General features: G+C 33.7%; 1 protein-coding gene across 1 annotated transcript in view; it reads left to right on the top strand.

Moving 5' to 3' along the window:
* The window catches only part of phtm (cytochrome P450 enzyme phantom), a 51,404-nt gene that overhangs the window by 6,647 nt on the left and 36,339 nt on the right, over window positions 1-8,418 (top strand). The gene's annotated exons all lie outside the window — the stretch shown is intronic.

Here is an 8,418-nt window from a genome sequence, read left to right as displayed (position 1 = left end):
AAAACTGTTGAGTCTGCTGAACACAGCCAATAACTTATAAAATGCATCTATAAAGTTTTATTAAGGAATAAGAATGATAAATATATATATGAAATAATAAATATATATAATAATTACAATCTTCCTACATATAATACATTAGAAGTGTTATGACAAGAGGTACATATTTCATGTAATGCGTTTATTGCATTTAGTGTACTGATTTCAATCTGTGCACTTTGTATGCTTTGGGCATAAATCCCGTCCGCTAAAAATGCCGTATATCTCAAACAGGTGGGATATATTATACAAGACAACAAACTAAACAAAGAATACGAAAGCAAAGCACTTGTATTTTGCTATACAACATGCTTTACTATTCCTCTACACGTATGTGTCACGAAATAACCACTAAGTCTTTTACACACCTTACAGTAACCGTTTTATGTAGATTATAATTTATGATGGCGCTACTTATTACAGTGACAAATTGATTCAACTCACAATAATTTCATTAATATTAACAGTAAAAAGCTGAAATCATAACACAATACTAATATAACATAAAGACATGTAATAGAGACATGTAATAGTTACGGGAAAATTCCAGCGCGGCGTATTTGCCGGAATTATCCTACTTATAATGTGAGTTAAAATATTCTCATAAAAAGTTTTAATTACATTCGATCTACAGTTTAAATATCGTCTAATTGTAAAATTAATTTTCGTAACGTACATCATATTGCAAGCATATGACGAACACGACTCGCCAACAGAAGAGATAACAATGGAGCGGTCGTAATGGAAGGTCCATTGTCGTTATAGGACGTCACGGTTCCTCTAACAAATGGTGATTTCGTCAGATGGGCCGACTAACCTACTAATTAAGCATCTAAGTATCATCTAACATAGTTGCGATGTTTTAGGATTCACAAAAAAGAAGAAGCTGAAATACTTTAAAACCGTGGAAAGGGAATGAGGTCGACTCGGTGTCGGTCCTTGCAGGATATTTAGAAAATTACTTCTGGATGACGCTCGTCTCTACCGTTGTGTCTGCAATCGTTAAAATTATCGACCTCCAAGTATTCTTCTGCGTTAACCTGACATGTACGCATAGTGAAAGTCACTTTGTGAAGACTCTCGCTCGGGTGTAAACAAGAAATGGATTTCTTTCAGCGACGCATCGTATTTGCTTGTAACGTCGTTTAACAGCACTTAAAACATTCCCGTAAAGTTATTAGAATAATAGTTCTTAAAAGTAACGCACGATTTTTATCCTAAAGTCTATAGATCAACTTTACTTTGTTGAATTTTTGTTTCTTGCATGTGGTTGCGAATCTTTTAATATCTACCGTACGAAATACTTAAAATAAATATAAATATGCGAAAAATTTTGTATTTAATTGATCAGAAAGTCTTTTCGTATTTTTGCAAAAAGATATTTTTTGATTGACCTGATATTTAAATTTATTATTTTAATTCAAAGACACCATCTATTATAAATATTTTATGATAAATATTTTTAGATCGAAAATCATATTAAGTTACGTCAACATCGAAGGTGTCACACTTCTCCATGCTTTTGACTGCTGTTATTTTTTAAGTTACATTGGAAAACACTGGCTCCAAACGGCGGTGGCAAAGGTGCTCAGTGGTTTACCATTGCCTTCCGGGAGATGGCGATCAAATAAAATTGAATAGGTCTAATAGATCCACCATCAACTCCAGAGAGAGATATAATTGAGTATACCCAATAGATCCACGTCAGTTCCGAAGAGTTAATATTGCCTAGCATGCGATGATAAGAATTAATGTACAATTATGTTTACGCAATTGTCGTTGGTACTTATTGCAATACATCATGTTGCACAGAAAACCGCATGTTTCGCCAAAATGTGGACTATCATGGAGAATAGAATTATTGTTTAGAGTTTATTTGGATGGTTTCGTTCTTGTGATAACGAGAACTCTAAACTTAAGTGCCATTACAATTTTCGATCAAGCATTACTGATCGTGTCACGACATTTAATAGCGAATTCTCGTATACGAGGCTTCGAGTTGTTCCGTTACTTGAGATATATGGGGGGAGTTGCGGACATAATACATGATAGATAAGAATATCGCGGAGCATCTCGTCTCTCTCTCGCTGGACTTTTTATTGCTCTATATTCTGTGCAAAAATCGAAACATCCGAGTTTGGCGCGTTTCGTCGTTCATGAGATATCAGAAATCGCAATTAATTAATATCGCTCGCCGCAAAGCTATTACTAGTCCCTGATTTGTGTTACACGGCCTTTGTTTCCAGACGAAAACAGGGTTACTCGAACGGTCATAAGTTTTGGCCTCCAGCTGAAAATTCGCCGACAAGGCCACAAATTCCGTCAGCGACGGCGGCAGCGAGTCGAGCTGAACAGAGTCGGACGATACTGTGCCGTGCCGTGCCGAGTCGAGCGGGACGATAATTTCACGGCAAAGTGTACCACGGACCCGGTGGTACCTTTACCTACACCTCGTTTCGAAAGCTCCCATTCTCCCGTTCACGATCCTCCGCCGTCTTCGGCGCGCTTCCCTCTCTCCTTCTCTGCTCCCTATGCCTCCTTGTCTTATTTCTTCTTTCTTTCTTTATTTTTCTCGATTTACGATCAAGCGCCCAGTGCATACATGCACGTGTACGTGAGCCTTCAACGATGTTTACGAGGCGCCATGCCTTCAAGTCAACGGCCGCGTGATTTCTCCATTCATTTCCTTCGCCGCTATCGCCGCTGATCTTTTACATGTGCGCCAATCTAGTGACGTGTCGATAAATACTCGAACGCATCACAAATTGAGCGCTGTATCGATCTTGGGACGATTAGTTTAAAACGATTGCGAATTTGAATTTAAAAATACAGATTTATATCAGACTAGACATTTCGGTGCTCAAAACGAAAGAAAAAATGCGCCTCTTAGTAATAAAAAAAGTTTCTTTTACAGCATGTAAAATATAATAAAAAGTAATATTAATTATTGGTATTTAATATTAATTATTGGTATTAATATTAATGTATATAATGAGAACATATAATCACATGTACGAGTATAAATCAATGTTTGTATTACGTATATGCAGTATGTTACAAATGACCGAAATACAGGGTCCTGTCGAATAATATGTAAAAGCGGGCACGACGTGATTCCTTATGAAAAAATAAACAAAATATATAGAATAAATGATAGTCTAAAGCTTAGGACGCTCGCACGGAATGCAAGAGATCCGGGTTCGACTCCCGGCCGAAGCATTATTTTTCGCAATAAGTTTATTACAGTTTTTAAGTTGAGAATTTTGGGGAGATTATTAATATTTCAGATTTGATTGCATTGAAAGTCCGACAACCATATCGGCACGCAATTATAATTTCTGAAAATTAATTCATTTAAAAATGAATTTAAAATAGTTCAACATCTTAACGTTCAGACCGTTATTGGCGCTTCTTAATGTATATAGAATAAAATTTTTCGATCTTCTGCTTAGTTTTCGAGAAACTGTGTTTGAAAATCCATTGCGTACGTATGCTGTTGCGGCTAAGCTACGGTTCATCGAGCGACGTATAACGCGTATAGTGTTTATAAACAATGTTTACACGGATTCTAAAAGCTAAGGTTAAGGAAAAATACAAAGACGATTTTTAGTGAACAAAATTTTATTTTATTAATTACAGTATTGTTGAAACCGTTATCCTCGTTGTCGGATACATAACCGTGCCCGCCTAATTATCGATGATAACCCTGAACCCTTGACAATGTATTTTGGTTTTTTAATTATTTTTAAACGCAGTAGATTTTCAAACTCGATTTTCTCGAAAACTAAGCAGAAGATCGAAAAATTTTATTCTATATATTTTGTTTATTTTTTCATAAGGAATCACGTCATGTCTGCTTTTACATATTATTCGGCCGAACCCTATATAGTTATTGAAATCATAATAAAATAAAAATATACGTGTATAGTATATACATGTTAATTTATATAGGTCATATTAATATAAATAACATTAATTGTAAAAATTCGTAGAAAATATATTTTTTCATTCAAAGTAATACTTTTCGTGATTTGATATTTGCAAAATTATCAATTATTTTATCAACATTTATATTTTTACATATTTTATTTTCATTTAATATACAACGAGTGGGTAATTGTAGCCATCGTTAGTATAGCAAATAAATATTAAAATATACATAAATTTATATTGCTATTTTTGTCTGTTACTCTTTCAAATTTTTTTCAAAATATTTCAATATTTTTTAACATGAAGCAATTTTGACTGCCTCATATCATAGTTTGATTTATTCATATAAATGGTTTTGTTTCTACAGTCTTAGTAATGTGAATTAGTTTTATACATAAAAAAGCAAATCGGTTCGACCGAAAAATTATTATTATATATATTATATATCTCTTATTAATGAAAATTTTATTGCCACTTTTGCATCAACAAAAAATAAAGTGCGAAATAAATTATGAAAAAAATTGCAGAAAAAGACATAATAAAGCAACTTATGTTAAAATCCAAAATGAAAGCAATTGCGACAAAACTATTTCAGTTTAGACGTATGCGATGAATCGAATTTGTAATGCACGTTTAAATTCAGTGCAGCTACATCCTTTGCACGTGCATCCTCGCGACATTGAAACGCTTCTGCTTACCTTTCACAAGAGACTCCTGCGTTCGGAATCTTCCTCCACTCTTCGTGAATACCCCTCCAGGGCATCCAAGAAAGATCCTCCCGCTGGGTTTCCTTTCTTTCTCTTCATCGGATTAACGCTCGGTGGGGAGATAAGCCACGCCTCTATCAACACGTACTGTCGACAAGTACAAATTTCGTGATACATGAACTTTCGCTAAACTTAGACGACGAGTATTCGACTCAACAGAAAAGGGAGACTCTCTGAAGTACCTAACACTCGTTGAAGTAGTGAGGGTCGGGATTAGTCAGACAGTGACCGAACATTGCCAATCGTTACTACTGACAAGGAGCATCATTACGCGTAGAAATCACGAAATCAAAATATCAATGAAAATACATTGTCACTTTCTCGCATTTTTCAACAGAGCTTGACGAATACAATAACTTTTCATTTATATTTCTTAATATTTAAATTTTATTTAATTTATATAATAATATTTAATTTTCATAATCAAATAATCTGTAAAAAAAAAGAAGAAAGAAAATATATTTATTGTATTTGCATTTGTAGGCAACAAATGAAATAATAATAATGATGTTGTAATTATATGTATATAATATTATATAAAATGAACTCCAAAATTTATGAAATATTATCACAATTATTCAAAATATCATAAATATTGCATATAAAACTAATTACATATTTCGTAAAATTGATCTCTTTAACAATAGATTATATTTTTATTTAAATACCTAATATTTAATGTTACGCTAAATGCATTTCGAAAAAAGTTCCTTGTATGAAAACTTCTTGCAATAGATTGAGAAATAAATTCTATTCTATTTGCACTGCTATTAATTATCAAATTCGCGAAATGGAATTTATATACTTTACTTTCTTTTTATTTAAAAGAGTGAAGTATCAACTCTTTTAAATTTGTTTGCGTAAATAAATCTTTATTCCAGTTTCTCTTAAAGTACAAAGTATTTTGGAAATTATGCATATTTCTTGATTATTTATGCGACTCCTCCTCTGACTTAATCGTGGCTAAATTTAAAGAGTACCCTGTACTTCAGCTCGATAAAATTTTACGAGAGAAATACCGTATATAAATCGACGATGGCAATGTCTACGTGACAGATGGACACAGGGAAGAATACTGACGCGTGCCTTCTGACGGCGCAACCAGTGATTATCCGACAGCGCGTTTACACGCGCCTCTTTATGGGCGCGCTCACATTTCTTATGCGATCGGCAAACTGGTTGCCCCGCCACGGATAATACCGTGCGTAATAGGGTTAATTTATTATAGAGCGCGCCGAGATGGCGATAACGCGCCGTCCGTAAACATATTACGCAAGTTTCTACTTGCGCGTCGCGTATAGGTATCGCATTGCCGAATCGATCAACTAATTCAAGTCTCATAGAATTATATTAATCACGCGTTGGAAATAAAAAAGAAAAGATAGATGAATTAAGCTGACGAATTATCCTGTTTTACAAATATTACGGTATTATTTTATTTCCGATGTCTCTTGTGCTTAACGTCATCTTATTTGCTATCTTATTTATCTGTAATCTATTCTGCTTGGACTTCAGTAAACACGTCATTGTTTAATTCAGTCGTTACCATAAGTATATTTTAACAATATATCTAAATCATTTTTATCGGTTTTTAAACTAATATTAGAAATAATATATATAGTTATAATACGGATTAATAAAATCTTATAAATAAGCGTACTATTTTTTATCTATTTATATGTATTTTTGTGTTATTATTAAATTATAATAATAAATTGGAGATTTAAAAAAATATATATATGTACTATATGCGATATTAAATCCCTTTATTAAAATTCGCATGAAAAAAAACAATCAGAATATGAAATCTAAAATGTTCTACAATAACCGTATTTCTAGGAATAGGCTTGTTCTAGAAAGTTATTTTAACTGAACCTATATTATAATGGGCAAATGCGATAGAAGATAGGAAAGATCGGAAATGCCGTGAATACCGTTGGCAATCCAAGTAACGGAGAACGACCGGTAAAAGAACGCCGGCAGTGCGAACCAAAGTATTAATAGACTTCTGAGAAACAGACCGAAAGTGAGAGTGATGTTAATCCTTATAAGACACGTCTATCGGCGATACCAGGAAATAATTGACTGTTTCTCGCATTTAGATGAAGTCTTAGAATAATACTTGCAAAACTACACGTTGCATGTAAAATATTCTTTGCTGGAAACAATTTTATTTTATGACACCCCAATTAATATCGATAATATCGATCGACAATAAATTTCAAGACGCTTTTTGCAATATCCGTGCGATATATCATGATTTTATATTAAAAACATTGGAATATAATCGTAAAATAAAAAAAAGTATGCCATTGTAAGTAAATTTTATTTTTATAAAATAATATTATATGTAATAATAAAAAAATATCAACTTTAATTTAAAAAGAGTGTCAATGTAGACATGGATTTCGCAATGTGAATAATTTGCCATTAATCTCGATAACAAGTGTAGAAAAATTGAAGATATCGTCGTTGAAGCTAATTACATGACGGCATTCATCATAATTACAATCTCAGTTAGAGAGCGACCAAGTGTGGGGATCCCAGATTGTCACATTACATTATATTACACCTTGTACAGTGAGGGCAAGGTGCGCCGGTGGATGGCGCGAAGAGGAAAGAAGGGGAGAGACTTGATCTTGGAAAATGATAATAGATCGTTGCCGCCACTCTCGTTACCGCGGTGCATCGACCTGCATCGCGGTGATCGTCAAAAGTGTCTGATGCGACGGCGTTGGCCTTTAAGCGGGTCGACGAAACCTGAAATTCTCGACGTCCTTGGCGCTGCCGCTGCCACACAAACTGCAACACGATGGCTAATTTCGGCCGATAAAAAAAAGATTGCTCTGTCACGATTCACTTTTATAACATCGCGATTCGCTTAATAGGATCCTTCGACGAGGACGACCGACTTTTGGCCACTTATACCAAAATTGCTCAGGTAACGTCGTCGTCCTTTCCTTTCTTCAACGGTCAGATTTTTGTCGAAAAAAAAACGTAGCTAGGCATATTTTTCGTTGACTTAATTGTCCCTTCTGATGTCGAATATATATTAAATATATTCAAATCTCGCAAATATTACATTGCTATTATTACTAAGATAATATTGCTAATAACATTGAAGTACGTACGCTTTTTTATTTTTTTATTTAAGTTTCGCATTTTCGTTTACTTTTTAACAAAAAAAATATCAACTAATAAATAAGAGAAGTCGCTTATGGTCAGTCAGATGTTGGAATAATACATCTATACACTGAGAGAAAACTAAATAGTTCTAGCAACTATAAATTTGGCAACTTTTGCAATTGAAGTACCTGTAACTAGTTTTACAAAGTAATAGAAACTAAAGTAGTGCTGAATGTCATAAAAATATAGTCACGGTAACAAATTGTATGCACTATTAATTGGTAGTGAAATAGTGACTCAACTACATTGAGTAGTTACTTGGACTTCATGCAAATAGATATAACAATTACATTTTTTTAGTTTAGACAAAAAATTTTTAAGTGTCGCTAAGTACGAGTAGTACGCGGCTTTGTCACCAGAGGGACGTAGGGGAGTTCAGTTTCTCCTAAGAAGGAAACCACTCAGCTTACAATAAAAGGCGCAGCGTTGGTTTTAAACTTGGAAGACAAAAATAAATAAGAAATGCATACACAAATTTGTAACTATGTATTATAAA

The sequence above is a fragment of the Mycetomoellerius zeteki genome, unplaced genomic scaffold, assembly GCF_001594055.1.
Source record: "Mycetomoellerius zeteki isolate Tzet28-1 unplaced genomic scaffold, Tzet1.0 scaffold44, whole genome shotgun sequence".
NCBI lineage: Eukaryota > Metazoa > Arthropoda > Insecta > Hymenoptera > Formicidae > Mycetomoellerius > Mycetomoellerius zeteki.
This window is presented reverse-complemented; position numbering and strand designations above follow the sequence as displayed.